General features: G+C 55.1%; 1 protein-coding gene across 4 annotated transcripts in view; it reads left to right on the top strand.

The window, feature by feature from the left end:
• The window catches only part of KCNIP1 (potassium voltage-gated channel interacting protein 1), a 250,470-nt gene that overhangs the window by 167,584 nt on the left and 64,796 nt on the right, over positions 1-18,090 (top strand). The gene's annotated exons all lie outside the window — the stretch shown is intronic.

Genomic DNA, 18,090 nt, shown 5'->3' with positions numbered 1-18,090 from the left:
AGTCCCTGCAAAGAAGGAAACAAGATCCGTCACAGTCTCCACATCAGGGTGCTCCACCTGTGGGCCCAGGGGCTTGTGGGAGACATCAGTTCTCACGCCCAGCCCAGAATTGGGGGTGAAACCAGCTATCTGTGCTTTCACAAATACAGGTAGTGATGATGCACATTCAGGTTCGAGACCCTCGAAACGAGAACACCAGTTCCTAACATTGATATCTGAGAGCAATTTGCCCTCTGAGACCTGCATGGGCTATTGTTTTAGCCAAATCTTTCCTACAAACGGCATCGCAGGCTTTGTAGGGCTGCTCCTCAACTCCCTCCCCCCTCCCCGCGCCCCAGCATAGACTCTATTTAATGAAAGCAATTCCAGAGGGCCCAGCAGTGTCATCAGACACACACGTGACGGCCCGTTTTCTCACACACACGCACGCACACGCGCGCGCGCGCGCGCGCACATGCACACACACATGCACGCACATGCACACACACATGCACGCACATGCGCGCGCACATGCACACACATGCACACACATGCACGCACGCACACGCACACACATGCGCACGCACATGCACACACACATGCACGCACACGCACACGCACACATATGCACGCACAGCTCCGGGTAGTGAGAAGCCTGGAGAACATTCTTGCATAGCTCTTAGGAGCCAGGACTCCGGAGCCAGGCTGGCCCAGAGCCGAGGGCTGGCTGTGCCTTTGATTACCTGAGTGACCTTAGCCAGTTCCCTTCATTCCCTCGCTATGCCTCAGTTTCCCCATGTGTAAAATGAGGATAACTATTCTACCTATTGCATAGGCTTGCTCTAAAAATTCAATGGGCTACTGGGTGATGTGCTTAGTATGGCCAGTACTACACTGATGCGCCCTTAGTAAATGGCCCTGTGATTACACAGTGTGTGTTTCCTGTAGGTGATGGTGCAAGCCACCAGCCCATCTCCCTGTCTCCTGCGCCATCAATAGGGGTGCATACCCTTCCCCTCCTGGAAGATGCGTCTAGAGATGCATACGCCAAACTCACTGAGCCCCTACTATGTGCAGGTCTTTCTCATATTTTACATTCTTTTATCTTTTCAACAACTCGGCCCTGTCGCTGTTATTACCCATTTTCTACATCAGGAAGCCGAGGTCCCCAAATGGCCTGACTTTTCTGCAGGCACAGAGGTAAGAAGTGCAGCGTTAGGCTTGGATTCCAGGTCTTCCGCTTTGACTCGGACATGCCAGTCATTTCCTTTGGATCTCTGAGGTGCTTCCTCAGGCCACAACTCTAGTCCCTTTGATCCTGGGAGGATGGTTCGCAGCCCCGGCTGGGGCTAGGGGAGGGAGGCAGCTTTTAGAACTGGAGCAGAGCCCATCCTGTGAGCGTATCCGAGTCCAGGTCCTGGTCTATCGCTGTGAAATTCAAGGCCATGAAGGGCTTCCCTGGCCCGAGTCTGCGGGGGGAGCTCGGCAGCACTCAGCTCTCTAACCGTCTGTGTCCGGGGCTCAGTTCTCCCGCCCATGCCCACGCCATCTTTGAAAGGTGAGGTGAATGTCCACGAAAAGCACCGCCCAGCAGCGTGAGGCAAGAGGCCCAGGGGGCAGGGCAGAGTGCAGAGCCATTGCTCAAAGCAAGAAAAAGTCAGAACATGTGGAATCATCCACACAGCCCTGTGGGGAGGCCGAGGCCGAGAGAGCGTCTGTCTGTCCAGCCTCCCTTCTCTCTGGAGTCCAGGCCCAGCCCAGCGCTGCCTTCTGGGAACCTGGCACCTTCGCCTTCCAAACCCACCACCCTCCCCGCCAGCGAACCCCTTTCCTGACCTCACAGTTTGCAGAGGAATCTTGAGCAGCAGACACTCTGGTCCCTTCTCCTGTATTGTCAGAACAAGCCACACAGCCACGCCCAGAGCCAGCGGGACTGGGAAGGGCAGGAGGGAGTGAAGAAATACAGCCAAACCATGCAGCCTGCTATGCCCACCACGCAGGGTGTCTCAGAGGGAAGATTTGCTCACTCAGTCATTCATTCATTCATTCGCTGTATATTTATTGAACACTGGCAGGCACAGCGCTAGGTGCTGCTGTGCAGCAGTGGACAAAATAGACACAAATTCCTACCTTCACGGAGCTTACATTCTAGTGAATAAACCCCCTGAGTTATCCACAGATATTTGCCCATGGCCACCCATGCCAGGTTAGGACAGGCGCTGGGGTAAAGATGTCCGTGACAGAATTCCTGCCCTCAGTGGGCTCATCGCCCATGGGGAAACCAGACATGCAGGCACCCCGTTACCACACAGAGGGGCAGGAAGCATGGGTGAGCCCCAGAGAACACAGAGCGCACCCCCCCCCCCCGGGCCACCTGCCTCCCTCCCCTTTGCAGACCTCCTTCCCAGCCACGGGCCTCCTGTTCGAGCCCAGCTTCCCAGCATGGGGGCTCTCACAGGCCCCACTGGGCACAGTGCAGAGGAATTAAGTGCACTTAGCGACACGAAGCCATCGCGGGAAGAGGCACTTGCTCTCCCTCTCCGAGACTAATGAGGATGGCGGGAGGGGAGGAGGTGACTGCAGGACCCCACGGCTGAAGGGAGCACCCAGGAGCCTCAGTGACAGCGCGGATGAGTGACAGGAGGCAGGCCCTCTGCCTGCGGCCTGACCGTGCAGCTTCCCGGGGTGAGCGGGAGGTCAGGGATCAGACCGCCTCTCCAGAGACGCTCTGGTTTCCCTGAGCCTAAGGAGCCGCAGTAAATTGGCTTAATGGAGTGCAGTCTCATTGTCCTGGTGGCAGGAGGAGAAAAGACGGATCGCCTGCCGGGACTAACAACGTTAGGTTTGGCTTTTAGCGAATGTGGCCGGCATCATTCAGGGACTCCATCTGACCCCTGGGCGTCCTCTTCCAGATCATGGCTGTGCCCTGCCCGGCCCGGCGTGGGCAGAGTAGAGATCTACAGCTGACTCCTGTCCACCCCCAGGGCCAGTCCATCTTAGTCCCGCTGGTCCTCCCCCCGCCACATCTCTCCTCTCCTGTCTCTCCCTAGATGGCTGCCACAGCCCCTCCCAGTCCTGGACTGAGTCCTGGTCCCAGCTACTCTTCAGACAGAGAGAGATGTTTCTAGAACTCACACTTGATCATGACTCTCTCCTGCCGACCACCCCCCCAACCTGTGCTGATTTCTCACATCGCCATGACTGTGGTGTCTGATCCCTTTGTCCTCAGGACTCTTCCACCTGGCAGTCACCTGCTTTCCCCTAAAATCCCAGCTTCATCTGCCCTCCTCTGTCCAGCCTTCTCTGTCTCTCACTCTAACTCCCCACCTGCTCGCCTTCCAAATTAGTGTCGATCATCATGAATTTTTTTTTGTTAATCCTTACCCAAGGATATTCTTCTATCGATCCTCTATAGAGAGTGGAAGAGGGAAAGACAGAGAAAAACATCGATGTGAGAGAAACACATCAATTGGTTGCCTCCTACACGCACCCCAACCAGGGCCCGGGCCAGGGCGGAGCCCGCAACCAAGATACGTGCCCTTGACTGGAATCGAACCCAGGACCCTTTGGTCCACAGGCCGATGCTCTACCCACTGAGCCAAACTAGCTTGAGCCATTATGAAATTTTAATACCAGAAACATACTCTATGCCTGTATATGTACTGCATCTACATCTGTGATCTAAACATAAAAAAAGTAGAATTTCACATGCACGTACACAAAACACTCCTCGCCCCCCCCCCATGGAAACACTACCACCCCCGTGGCAAATGCACGCTGAGCACTAAACCTGCAGATCACCAGTTTCTGCAGTCCATCCCATCAGATTTTGTGAAAGAGAAGCAACTCACCAGGAAAGAAATTATTTTTCACACAGTGACGCCTCTTCCAGGAAGTCCCCCATTCACCTTGAGCCAGAATTGGTCTTTCTCGCGCCCCTGCCTGGGTGCTTTCCTGCATGCTCACCTGGCCATCTTCCCGCTTGAGCTTACACGCTCCTCGAAGGCAGGGCCTGTGTCCCTGTTGTTTACCCCCCGCCTCAGTGTCTGCCCTGTAGCAGGAGCTTCGGAGCTGGTTACAGCCCGAAGGACCCTGGGGCCCCAGTGCCCCGTGCCGCTGTGGTGAGGCACCCTTGCTGGCACGGCACAGCCAGGCGGCATCGGCTCTGAGCCAGGAGCATCACACACTTTCATTAAGGCGGCGTGGTTCCTCGGCAGAAGCGCTCAGAGCACAGACGGGCACGTCTGTAATAACATCTTATTGGCCAGAGTTCAGTTCCCCATAAATGACTGAAGCTTCTGCAGCAATGGAGCTGGCATTTTCATGAACACTCCTGATTAATTAATTGTCTGTCCTAGAACCTGGCAGAGAGAACCCCAGCAGCCTGGGGGTGCCCACCCGATCGAAGCTGGTGAAGGACAGAGGATTCTCTGCCACCTGGCATCCCTCGTAGCCATGGTAACAGAGGCGTATGGTCTCTGAGCTCCACTGTCCACGGTCCAGGCCAGACCTCACCACTTACTGCTGGGGCCTTGAGCTCCTTAAACTGCCTCAGTTTCTCTTTCAGTCAAATGGGGAGAAAATAGTACTGACAAGGTTGTTCTAAGAAATAATTGAGTTGGTGCAAGAAGATCTTAGCATAGCCCGGTCAGAGTAGCTCAGTGGATGAGCATCGACCTATGAACCAGGAGGTCACGGTTAGATTCCCAGTCAAGGCACATGCCCGGGTTGTGGGCTCAATCCCCAGTATGGGGCATATAGGAGGCAGCCAATCAATGATTCTCTCTCATCATTGATGTTTCTCTCTCTCTCTCTCTGCCTCTCCCTTTCTCTCTGAAATCAATAAAAATACTTTATAAAAAAAAAAAGATCTTAGCATAGCACCTGGCACATAGTAAGTGCTCAGTAAACAGTGCCAGTTATCTATTTAATTTTGGTGGGGGTTCTATTGGTTTTCCCCAGAAAGTTCAGGGAGCAGCCGCATCGCCTTGGAAGGGGCAGAACTGGGTGTCTGGGAGCAGGGCTACTTTATAGGGGAAAAGGCTGCCTTATAGGGGCGGCAGCCTCTGCAGAAATATTACGTCTACCTCACAGGGAGTGGAAATACGCACATTTGGATTCCTCCTGACTCCACGAGTGTCTGACTAGGGGACCCTCAACACGCTCCCAGAATGAGGACGGTATTTTCGGTGGTTCTGAGAGTCTGATGAGATGATACGTGTGGAAGCAGCGGGTACTCATAACTGTCCTATAGTTTGCTTTTTTCAACAAGAACTTTTATGGAACAACGCCTGTGGCCAGGCACCGAGCTAGGCACGGACTCAGCACAAACGGCCCATCTCCATGGAGCTCTATGTGATAGCGGTTCAGATGGACGATGACTCAGGGGATGGATCAGTGGACAATAGGACGTCAGGGGGTGGCAGTACGTGCAGCCGATGGACACCCAGGCAGGGTGGGGAGGCAGCGAGGCCTGGGGATGCTTCTGGAATGGTGTTCAGAGAGGGTCTCCTGCCAGCGGTGAGGCCTGAGCCTCCAAAAAGAGGTTTTAATACCATTAATACCGTGAGAGGGCAAGCCGTGTGAGCAAGGGAGGCAAGATTCGGGGGGGTGGGGAGGTGCCAGCACACTTCCACCACTGACATTTTTTATTTTTTTGTAATTTCAAATAATTTCCTGCCCAATAGAGTGAGGGTTGAGGGGAGTACTTCACAGGGTCCTGGTACCCTGACAGGGGCTGGCTAAGGGGGTGGGGCCTGTCTTCATACTGTGGGGGCGCATGTGTGCGCGCACACACACACACACACACACACACACACACACACAAAACCAGTGCTGCCTCCGCCCCACGCTTCCCTCTGTCTGTGAGAAGTAGGGCTTGGTGCTCTTCTTCAGCTCCTCCTCCTCAGACACCCAATCTGGCATCTCAAATCTCTGCATCTCTCATGCTCCCCAGAGCCACACGGTCCTTCACCCAGTTCCTTAAACCTTGGGCCTCTGGGCCTTAGCCCAGGCTGTTCCATCTGCCCGGAACACGCTTCCACACACCTGCCTTTACTTGGCTAATTCCTGCTTATCATAACCTAAGGTCACTGCTTGTCCTCCAGAATCCAGTCCTTCTGTATGTCCCCGGGCTGGGCAGAGTCCCTCTGCTCTGCCTCTGCCCTGTGATCGTCCCCAGCAGCCTGGGGAGCACAAAGATTTTAACCGTGGCCTCTCGTCTGCTGCCTCCACGGAGCTGTATGCTCTGCATGGGCAGGTCCGTGTCTTGTTTGTCTTGGCATCGCCTACTGAGGGTGTAATAAACACCTGCCCTGAGCTGGAGATGAAGGAGCTCAAGAGAGTAGCACGGGGTTCCCGCCCCGAGGATCGCAGGCCTGGACAGGAAGACGAGGTGAAGTTACAGCTTAGCTGTGCCAGGTGTGCAGAGGCAGAGACGGGCACTCAGTTCAGAGACCGCGGCAGGAGCAAAGGGCAGAGGCCAGAAAGCACGCGTCCTCTTTGACCAGCAGCTTCTGTGGCGTGGACACCTGAGCAGGCTCAGCCTGAGACCCCTCCAGGCCTCACACCGTACCATCTGGCTCCCGGACACCCCAGTCATGCTACCCACTCGGGTCCGGACCCCGCCTTCCTGAATCTGGGTTATCACAAGCCAGAAATTATAAGAGGCCGCAGGGATCCAGGCCGTTGCCAGCCGGGCTGGCTCTTAGCAGGCCCTCTGAGCCTGCGCTCCCATGACTTTTCCAAAGCGAGTTCTGCTGGTGACCGGTTCCGTCAGCAGCCTCCCCCAAGGGTTCGGGTCCTGGAAGCCACTCTGCTCTGGGAGAGTCTCATTGCTCATTGACTTACCAACGGCTCTGCAATGTCCTGCAGGGAGGCGTTGGGTTGACTTTAGTCGTCCTGTCCCCTGGGTTGAATCGGGAACGCTTTTCCCTGGGGTACCCCCAGGGAAGGCAGCTCCGACCCCTTCCTTGTGCAGGAGCCACAGGGAATGTCACAGTGTCATGGTCCTGTTCCCGCGCTCCCCTCCACGCCGGGTGAGAGTGTAAACAGACGAGGGAGAGAAAACAGTCCGAGATGCCAAGCTGCTACACAGGGAAGGTGCTCTCTGCCCAGGGAGGAGGTTTCGGAACATAAAGCACCGTCTCTTCCCCGCAGCTTCCCCGAGAGAGAGGAGGGGGAGATGGAAAGCGGCCTCCCGGGACCGCTGGGGAGGGCAGCATTCCTGTCGGTGGTGTTTACAAAGGGTCCTTAGCAATTTGTCCCAATTTGCCTCATTACAACCCATGGAAACATCCGGCGCAATCAGACAAATGGGGCCGTTTCAGTGCTGCCTGATTCACCCCGGGCTGGGCAGCTCCGTGCGGACAGTTCCCCCACAAGGACCTTGGTTCCAGAGTTCTGGGAGCTCAGGGGGGTCCCCAGGCCCAGATGGAGGCCCCAGACTCAACTCTAAACGGGGAGCCCAGGAGGAATGCACTGTCCTCTGTGCATTTATGCCACTGGAGGAGGAGGAGGGGAAAAAAGAATACGGACATTTTCCCCTTTGCCATCTCATCGGGGTGCAGGGCAGTGACTGAGGGGGTGGAAAACAGAAGTTCAAATCCCAGGGATGTTATTTGCCTCCTGGTTGGGACTGGGCCCTGATGGGCTCGAACTGAGCAGTTTCATCTCTCCAGTTCCCTTGGCCTTAACCTTTGGTGCAGGGAAGGCATGTGACCTGAATAAGATTTAAGCTCAGAAATCTGGTTTGTTGAGTCGAAAGATAGAAGCTTCGTCTGGAAGGAATTTAGTGCAAAAAATGAGGGCTGCTGCTGCTGCTACAGCCATTTTGCTGCCACGAAGGAGCCAGCCATGAGAACAAAACTAACTTGGTGACAGGGAATGATGCTGAAGCCCTGATCAAACTGTACCTGAAGCTTCACCTGCATCTGTACATCAGAGATCCACCAGCTAGTGAATTCTCTCTATTGTTTTTTTAAGCCCGATCCAGTTAAACTATTGGAGAAATAAAACAAAAAGCATTTTAACTAATACAAAAATCTTCCGATATTCAGTACTCCTGAACCCACCCCCAAATCCGCTGGGAGCTTGTCACAGTTTAATGAACTAATTTACATATGCAAATTCACCTGCATTAATTGGCTCTCTGGGGAATGGTTTCTGCTTTCTCTCAAGTCATTTAAGCCTCAGAGCAGTATAGAGGCTCTCCTCATGGGCCCAGGTATCCTCTTGACTGACAACCTGGCCTCTGCTTTCCCTCCATCTCCTCCCTTTGCCCATGGAATCGGCTGGAGGACAGGCTTGTCCGTCCCCTGGTCACACTAGGGGTGGAGGGGGGGGGAGGTGGGGGGCGGGCAGGTTGTGTCAGGGAAGCTGGAAAGAAGCAAGATAGGGCCACAGAAGGAACACCAGCTCCAGACTCAGGGAGGCTCTATTTCTTCCGAAGTACATCCCCTCTCTGAGCCTCAGTTTTCCCATCTGCAAAGTGGGGATAATACTACCCACCTTTCTGGCTATTGTGAAGATTTCAAGACGTCACATGTATGAAATGCCCGGCCGAGAGAGCCGGCGAGGCAGCAGGCATCCGATTCACTGAAGCTGCTTAGATTTTTACCTTCATGTGGCTGCCTTCCGGCTTTCAGGGCCAGCGTAGATCTAAGATGACAGGGGCTGTAGGACTTCTCAGTGGAGCAGTAGCCGCTGGGTTTTAAGAGATGGCATTGTCGCTTGTCACCACAGAGCATCAGTTGGGGCAGGTCTGGGGAGTGTGGTCAGCCACATTCCAGCATCCACTCAGTGCCGAGTCTTTCTGAAGGTCAGTGGTTCCCTATCTTTTATCAGTTTTCAGAGCTATCAGTGTGCAAAGTCTCGGATCCAGAAATGGTGGGAGAGGGAAATGAAAGGTTGTATAAAGTCAAACCCCTGTCCTCAAGTGGCTCAGAAACAGGCATCTGATGGTCTGGTTCTGATGGTCCTGAGTTCAAATCCTGGTTCTCCAGCTAAGCTGCCCTGTGACCTGCAGTGAGGCGTTGAGCCTCTCTGAGCCTCGGGATCCTGCGCAGAAGGAGAGAAATGGAAACCATGGTGCTGCTCCCCCAGTTTGTTGGAACATGATGAAAAGAAGAGGATGCGGCTGGCTTGCTCAGTCCCTAGAGCGAAGGAGGGCCTCAATCCTGGTCCCCTGTATGTCGGGGTTGAGTAGGATCCCCCCAAATCCACATCCCATGGGCACTCAAATGTGACCTATTTGGAAGTAGGGTCTTTGCAGATGTAATGAGTGCAGGGTCTCGAGGTGAAATCTCCCTGGATGCAGGGTGGGGGCAGGGACTGCTGTCCTTGGAAGAAGAGAGGACACGCGTGAAACGGAAGCAGAGCTGGGAGCGATGCAGCCAGGTGATGCCTGGGGCCACCAGAGCCGAAGGGTCCGGAGGAGGGATTCGTCCCTGGAGCCTCCAAGGGAGCATGGCCCGGATGGCACCTTGATTCCAGACTTCTAGCCTCCAGAACGGGGAGAGAATACATCCCTGTTACTCTCAGCCCGCCCAGCGTGGGGGAATTCACGATCCTCAGAAACGAAACTCCCTCCTCTCCCACGCTCGCCCCTTAAACACATAGATGTGAAAGCTGCTTCAAAGCCTCCGTGCCCCAGAGCCGAGCTCCCACTCACTGACAGCCCGGACCCTGTGCCTCCTGCCTCCCGCGAGTGGTCTGGTGTCTGGGAGAGAGTCGCTCTGCGTTGTGCACCGACCTAGGCCACCTGCCCTGGGCCCCGGGGATGCTGGGCTGCTGTAACTAGGATCAAACTCGGCCCTGAAATAGCAAATAATAGATCCAACCAACCTAATAGAACAGGCCATAGGCTATTAATAAACGTATTCGAGTCGCTACTTTATTGTTTCTTCACTCGTTCGAAGCACATGTATTGAGCATCTACAGTGCCAGACCCTGTTCTAGGTGCTGGGGATGTGGCAGTGGCTGTGACCGAGAAGATCCCTAGCTGGTGGAATTTAACCTCGGGCGGGGGTGAAGTGAATTCACACATCAGTGCGCCCGAAGGTAGCAGGTTCCTTGGTGGAGCGAAATGCATGAGGGTCACATACCAGGGACAGCCTTTTCTCCTCCAAACTCTGTCCTCAACCCTCTGTTTGCTCATATCCACCTTCACTTACCACAGCTCGGCCTGGTCTCCTCGCTTTGCAATCACTTCAGCTCCCGTCGCTGTAATAATTTTAGTTTTCAATGCCAGGAAGTCCCTTCCAATTAGGACTTGGGTCTCACGTGCCATTTAACATTTCTGGGCTGCCCCAGCCCTCAAACCTGTGTGACTCAGTGTGGGGGGGCGGGGGTGGGTAGCAGGGGAGGGAGGCACAGCTTCCACATTTCCTTCCACTTCCTGGCCTTCTCACTCCTGGCAGAAGGGGTGGGTGGGGGTGATACACCTCCCTCTTGAGATGCCCAGAAGACCAGGCAATCACTTTCCCAGCCTCCCTTGCAGCTAGGGTGCAAGCAGGCATCCTAGGTCCATGGGTTTGGGGGCCCAGGGAGTGAAGGTAGCCTGGTGGCTACAGCAGGAGCTGTGGCCAGTGTGCTCCCTGGGGGCCGATGTGAGCTGTGCCGACCCCCTCTTCCCCCCATTCCCTGTGTCTGTTTTTGTCCTTGCACTTCACAGAGAAGAATTAGGAACAGGACCAGGGTCCCTGGCATTTCCCCATAACCCACTCACCGTTTGTTCAGAGCTGTCATTGGCCCTGAACAGCGAGGGGGAACGCTGTTCCATAAGGAAAAGAGAATGCCTGCATCTGCGGGCCTGGTTCTGGGGCCTCCGAGGGCTGTTCCTTAGCCCTCTCTCTGCCTCGGCAGCCCCACCCCGAGCTCGGTCTGCCTCCTGAGCTCCTCCCGCACACTCCTTTGCTGGTAGCAATGCCCTGCCCTCCCCCAGAGCTAGCACCAGGTTCCTCTGAGCCACACAGCCTGACACATGAACAAGAGTGTTCTCTGCTGCCGTCCTCCCCCTCTCCCCACCCCTACCCCCACCCACACACACACCAAGCAGCCAGAAAGCAGCCAAGCGCCAGACCCTCCTGCCACTGCCCAAGAGCAGGGCGGACCCCAGGGAATAGGGGTGCCCAGGCCATGGGTGGCAGCTCACGGCCCAGCACCCTGGTTTGACCTGAAGACAGCCCTTGGAGGGTGTCTGAAAGCCTCTGCCATTCAGCCCTCCCCAGGGGACACACAAAAGGGCTGAGGCTTATTGGAGCCGAGGTGACAGCCCCTCCCCCGCCCCCACCCTCTCTGCCCTGCCCAGCACTGAGGCCCAGATGGGGGCCTGCAGAGGACGGGGCTGACTCCACAGCCCGCAGGTCCCCAGGAAGCTGTGTGAGGATGTCAGGGCCTCTCTCTCCAGTAAATGTCAAAGCTTTTACGAAAAATGCCTCACCCCGAGCTCCAGGCCTGGGCTCCAGTCTCACGGGGCGGGCGTCCTGGCCTGGCCCACCTCCTTTCCTCTCCCACTTTGTGGAGAAGCACCTTGGATTTCCTACCTTTGGGACCACCCTCAGCAGAGATGGCATTAGAAGACGAGAATATAACCCAAAGGGTCTCTGTGGTGGCACTTGGCCTCGATGGGGGAATTCCGGGGCCCATGGACTTCCTGGGCAGCCTGGTAATCACCCCCAGGGCCAGCCTTCCCCGCACCCTCCTCCCCACACCCTCCTCCTTCACCGGCTGAAGGTCTCCCCAGCCATACCAGGGCTCCTGATGTGTCGGAGCCACGGAACTTCCTCCTCACAGCACAGGCACAGGAATACCCCCAGTATTACAAGTGGGGAAACTGAGGCTCGGGGAGGTGGAGCGTCTCAGAATTGCAGTGATCGGCATTAGAACTAGAATTTCAACTCCAGGCTCTGACTCCAAAGGCTTTGGGTTTTTTCTTCCGGGACACGATGCCTCCATAAGAGCATAAGAGGAAACTGCTAGGAACACTGGGTTTAAAAAAAAAAAAAAAAAGCCAATAAGAAATGGATAAAGAAAAGGCACTTATTTCTTCGTAACTGTCGTAAAAAGCTCATGGGGTATTCTCTGCTTAGATCTCACTCCAGGCCTGGCTGTTTGGCTAAGACACCCATCGATATATGAATATTTACACACACGTCAATACATGAATATTTACACACACATCAATACATGAATATTTACACACACATCGCTGCGGTGCATACATTTCTGGGAGGGGAGCTTCTCTAGGAGAGAAGCTCAAGGTTAATTTGCAGGATTCCTGTTAGGAGCGTCTGAGCTGTGCGGGTTGCCCACAGTCCCCATGGGGAGCGCTTGGGGGGTCAGACAGGAAATCCGCCTTGACCTCCCTCCTCCAGGCCTGCAGCCCAGGGCACTGCGTGCAGCTCTGGACCGGAGCCCAGGGGCTGCTTCCCACAGGCTCCCCTCACCCCGACCCCACAGAGCACTCCCATCCACCCTGCCACAGGCCCATCCAGAATGCAAATCATTTTGGCCCTCCCTCCCCTCCCCTCCCACCCCTGCATCTATGGATTTGCTGTTCAGGAAACATCTGTTCCCTTCTTCGCCCCTGACACATGCATCGATCTCAGGCAGCCTGGCTGCTCACACGCACTCACTGCCCCGGGAAGCAGACACTGGGTCCTGGCCAGGCGCAGGTCTGGAATGGCAGAGCACAGGCCGGCCCTGGGATTCTGACACGGGGAGTCGTGGGGGTAGGGGCAAGGTGCCAGGCCCTTGTCCATGCAGAGGCCTCCTGGCTGAGAACAGATGGGTAAGGCTGAAACTCAGAGACCACGGTCCCCCACAAAGCCCTACAGCTGCAAAGCCACTGCAGCCCAGAGGTGGCAGCTGGATGCCTTGGTCCCCCTCCACTCTCCCTTCCCCCTTTCCAGCACCCCCCCCCCTCCGCCACCCCGTTGTGCCAGCATCAGCCCACCTTGGGGACTTGGCTGGCCCTCCCCTGGAACACTGTCCCTCCCCTTTCAGATTGCATCAACGTTCAGAGCTGCCACCTCCTGCCGCCCGCCCCCCCACGCCCACGCCCTACCACTTCCCCAACAGAGGCACAGCTTGGGGGGGGGGGGGGGGGGGGGGGACCAAATGTATTTGTGAAAGGAAACCTAAACCTGATAAAGGGAAACCAGACAGGCAAGATTCCCCATCAGCAATGGGTTTTGTAAAAGGAAATGAACCTCACCCCCCCACCCCACACCAGCCGTGTCCCAAGGTAAGGACGGGGATCTGTCCCTCTGAATGGGGATTGCTGAGGAGGGGAGGCAATTTACAACATTGTCTCACTCTGGGCCCCACCACGGCTGATTCTCGGGGTCCCTCACTTCAGCAAGAGCCCCGCAAGGCAGGAGCTTGGAGCGGCGTGGAGCGCCACCTAGTGTCTAAAAGAGGCAAACACCCGAGCGGGAATCTGGGCTGAATGGTCCAGGGAGCCAAGCAAAATTCAGGGGAGGAGAGTACCCTGGGATCAAGGCCCGAGGAGTGGCACCCTACTATAGAGAGCAGTGATGGCGAACTCGGCGTGCCAGCCTTTTGAAAAACCCTAACTTAACTCTGGTGCCGTGTCACGTATAGAAATTTTTTGATATTTATTGTGTATATTTAAATGCCATTTAACAAAGAAAAATCAACCCAAAAAATGAGTTCGCGTGTCTCCTCTCACACGCGTGTCATAGGTTCGCCGTCACTGATATAGAGACAATAAGCAGGATAAGAAAACAAGTAGGACAACCAGTCAAAAGAACAAAGAAAAAGTTACGTAGAGAACAAACTGAAGTTTTAGCGGGAGTGGTCAGGGAAGCCTCGTTGAGAGTGAGTCTGGGTGACTGCAGAAGTCGGGACAGAATGCAGGTCTCTGGGAGGACAGCTTTTCAGGAAGAAGAGACAGCCAGTGCCAGGCCCGGAGTGTGCCAGGTCAGAGAACCGAGGGCAGGTGGCCAGAGGGCAACGGCGTGTGGCCTGCGGGGCCTGGGGAGGGCTGTGCCTGGGGAGGGAGCCTGGGGAGGGTTTGGGGACAAAAGAGACAAGGTCTAAGGGCGTTTCAACAGGGCCCTCTTGCTGCTGTGCTGGGAGTAGACTGCTGGGGTCTCCGCAGAGCTGGGGAGCCCTGGGAGCTTCTGCAAGGGTCCACTAGGAGGCGATGGTGGGTCCAGCCAGGGGGGGAGCAGAGAAGGCCGTGAGGGGTCGGATTCTGGATGTTTCTGAATACAGAGCCGCCAGGCCAGACGTGCGGATGAGACACGCGGAAGTCCAGAGTGGCCGGAGCTTTTGGTCTGAGCCAGGCAGGACGGGGTCACCACTGACTTAGGCGGGAAGGCTGGTGAGGACGTCCTGGGAGGAGAGGTCAGGAGCTCAGGTGCGGGCGGGTCACGTGTGAGATGCCTGTCAGGCATCCAGGTGGGGGATCAGGGAGTCAAGTGAATGCTCCCCCGGTTCCCGCGGGCATCAGGTCCTCGGCCGAGCTTGTTCACCAGGTGCTGACACCCCAGCCCTCCCCACGCAGGTGTTGATTTGATGGGTCTGAGCTGGGGCCCGAGAGTCTGTGTTTCCAGCAAGGCCTCAGGTGGTGCTGATGCTGCCAGACTGCAGACCACACTGTGCGCGCGCTGAAGTCAGCGATGCGGGTTTCCAGGACAGAGATCCTGGCAGCAGATAGGACCTTGAAGTCATCTATAGTAATAAAAGCGTAATATGCTAATTAGACCAGACATCCTTCCGGATGTCCTTCCAGACAAAGCCGGGGCTGCAAGGGAAGCCCAGGTCCCCTGTGCCTGCCTGCGGCCAGAGGGAAGCCCGGGTCCTGGGTGCCAGAGGGAAGCTGGTGCCGGCAGCCGGGGGAAGGCAGGCCTACTCTTGCATGAATTTCATGCACCAGGTTTCTAGTTGACCCATAAAACCACAAGGTTGGCCGTGATCTGCAGGGAGTGTGTGCACAGAGGGGAGAGAAGAGGATGGAGGTCTGAACCCTGGGCTCCCCAGGGTAGGGGGCTGGGGAGGTGAGGAAAGATCAGCAAAGGCTGCGGGGGTGGGTAAAAGCAGGGAAGGGGGGAGAGCAGGCAGCTGAGAAGTCCTGGGAGCCAGAGGAGCCGGGGCTTCGGGAAGGAGGGGTACTGGGTGGTGTCAGAAAGTGCTGAGGAGTCAAGCATGACGGATCTAGGCACGCGGCGGCCGTAGTTTCTATGATGTATTTGGGATTCTTTTTCCCCTCGAAAATAAAAGATCTATATACAGGGTCGGGCAAGAGAAGGTCTGCAGTTGTTCATATGGAAAATAATATAATAATACAAGAATGAACTGTTTATCGTACTCACAACTGTAAACCTACTCGTGCCCCACCTTGCATGTTATATATATTACTAGAGGCCCGGTGCACAAAAATTTGTGCACTCGGGGGGGAGGGGGGTTCCTCAGCCCGGTCTGTGCCCTCTCGCAGTCTGGGACCCCTCGAGAGATAACGACCTGCTGGCTTAGGTCTGCTCCCGGGTGGCAGAGGGCAGGCCCAATCCCTAGGTGCAGCCCCTGGTCGGGCTCAGAGCAGGGCCGATTGGGGAGTTGGGGCGCTGCCCTCTGTCATGCACAGAGCAGGGCGGATCAGGGGGTTGCGATGCCACCCTCAGTCACACTCAGGGTACGGCCAATTAGGGGGTTGGGGCACCACCCCCTGTCACACTCAAGGCAGGGTCGATGGGGAGGTTGGGGCTCCGTACCCTGTCACGCACAGAGCAGGGCCCATCAGGGGGTTGGGGCACTGCCCCCGTCACTCACAGAGCAGGGCCCATCAAGGGGGTTGGGGCTCCGTACCCTGTCACGCACAGAGCAGGGCCAATCAGGGGGTTGGGGCGCTGCCCCCTGTCACACACAGAGCAGGGCCGACCAGGGGGTTGAGGAGCTCCCCTCTGTCACTCACAGAGTAGGGCCGATAGGGGAGTTGGGGCACCCCCCCTGTCACACACAGAGCAGGGCGGATCACGGGATTGGGATGCCACACCCTGTCACACTCAGGGCAGGGCCGATGGGGAGGTTATGGCTCTACCCTGTCACAGAGCTGGGCCCGTGGGGGGGTGTTGGGGCGCCGCCTTCTATCACCCACAGAGCAGAGCCGATCAGGGGGTTGGGGTGCCACCACTCTCACACTCAGGGCAGGGCGGATAGGGAGGTTGTGGCCCCGCCCCCTGTCACACACAGAGCCGTAGGGTGATCAGGGGGTTTGGGCGCTGCCCCCTGTCATGCTGATCCTGGTGCCGGGAGGCATATTGCCCTTTTACTATATAGGATAGAGGCCTGGTGCATGGGTGGGGCCGGCTGGTTTGCCCTGAAGGGTGTCCTGGATCAGGGTGGGGGTCCCCACTGGGGTGCCTGGCCAGTCTGGGTGAGGGGCTGAGGGCTGTTTTCAGGCTGGGAGTGACTGAAGTTCCCAACCGCTCCTTTTTTTCTTTTTTTATTCTGGGCCAGCTTTAGCTCTGGCTCCAGCTCTGAGGCCTCTGCTGCTGAAAGCAGGTATCTGGTTTGTTTGGGTTCTATATCCGAAACACTGTATCAACTCAAGCTCTGAGATCCCGGCTGGCTGAAAGCAGGTGTCTGGGGTTTTGTTTAGCTTCTATATTTGTAACAATGTTTCAAACTGCAAGCTCAGAGGCCGGCAATTTGCATATTGCCCTGATTAGCCAATGGGAAGGGTAGCGGACATACGGCTAATTACCATGTTTCTCTTTTATTAGATAGAATATCCAATCCTTATGTTTCCTACCTGAGGCTAATATATGTCAGTTAAATCTCAATTTTTAAAAGAATAAAAAGAAAAGAGCTGCATGAAGGAACTAGAGACTGACAAATTATGAAAATATTTTTTATTTCATATTCTTAGTAAAATTTAGGATTGTTTCACATATAAACTCAAATCCTATACTATGAGCTGAGTATCCACAGAGTTAGGAAACACTGAGATATTTTAAAGAACATATCAAAAATTGTTAATCCTGCCCTAGCCTGTTCTGTTCAGTGGGCAGAGCTCTTCCCTCAGGTCTGCAAAGTGTGGAATGGCACCTCCTGCGTCTGTTCATCTTGGCACCTGTGATTATTCCTGTTTATGTCAGCAAGTAAAAGAAGACTCCATGTAGGTCAAAAGTTCTCTGAGCCTATTCCCTTCAGAAAAAAGTCAGTGCCTCGAGGAAACAATTCATCTTTCTAAGGAACTGACCACTTCTCAATAATAATAATAATAATAACAGTGTTCCCTGGTGCATCTGAATTAGTCACAAGCTCAAATAAAAAAATAATTAATATGTAAAAATACATAATAATATAATATATGCATAGATTAAGAAGAGCTTATTCCCAGACATAACTGTTAGGAATTACAGCTTCAGGCCAGCAATCATCAGCCACAGAGCAGGCTGTCAGGAGGCCTGCTTTGGAATTCCTGCTCTGTAAGGAATATGCTGTGTGGCCTTGGGCAGGTCGCTTCACCTCTCTGGGCTTCTTTTTCCCCCATATATAAATGGGACAGGAGGGCTATGAAAGTAGAAGTCTCAAGAGTCCCTTTCAGCTCTAAGTCTCTGATATCTTAACTATCATCTTCTCAGAGAGTCCTCACCTGACCCCCAGCCAAGGTAATCCTCTCTCAAGTCAGCAGGGTCTTCGTGGAACCATCAGGGTCCCAGGCTACCTGAGCACACGGCTGTTCTTTCCCTTGCCCTCTGCTTCCCCGGCACTGTGAGCTCCAAGAGAGTGGGCGCAGTCTCCGCCTTGTTCGGGGTCTGGTCTCCAGTCAAGACGGGTATCTTTGCAGGGATTGCTCTTCAATCCTGAGGGGAGATTAGGAGCTGGTGGAGGGTTTTGAACAGAAACTTTCTGCGCTTAAATTTATAAAATTTGTAAAAATGGTCTGACTTGATTTATAAAAAGATCAGTGGGCGTGGTGATGAGAATAGAACAAGGGAGGCAGAGGGACAGTTAGAAGGCCACTGCGGTCCCCGGGTGTCAGTGCCTCAGACGTGGGAGGTGGAGAGAAGTGACCAGTTCCGGGTATATTTTGAAGGCAGGGTCAGCAGGACACGCTGTTAGACTGGACATGGGAGCCAG

The sequence above is a fragment of the Myotis myotis genome, unplaced genomic scaffold (genome assembly GCF_014108235.1).
Source record: "Myotis myotis isolate mMyoMyo1 unplaced genomic scaffold, mMyoMyo1.p scaffold_m19_p_6, whole genome shotgun sequence".
Lineage (NCBI taxonomy): Eukaryota > Metazoa > Chordata > Mammalia > Chiroptera > Vespertilionidae > Myotis > Myotis myotis.
Note: the sequence above shows the minus strand (reverse complement) of the source record. Positions and strands in the feature narration are given on the sequence as shown.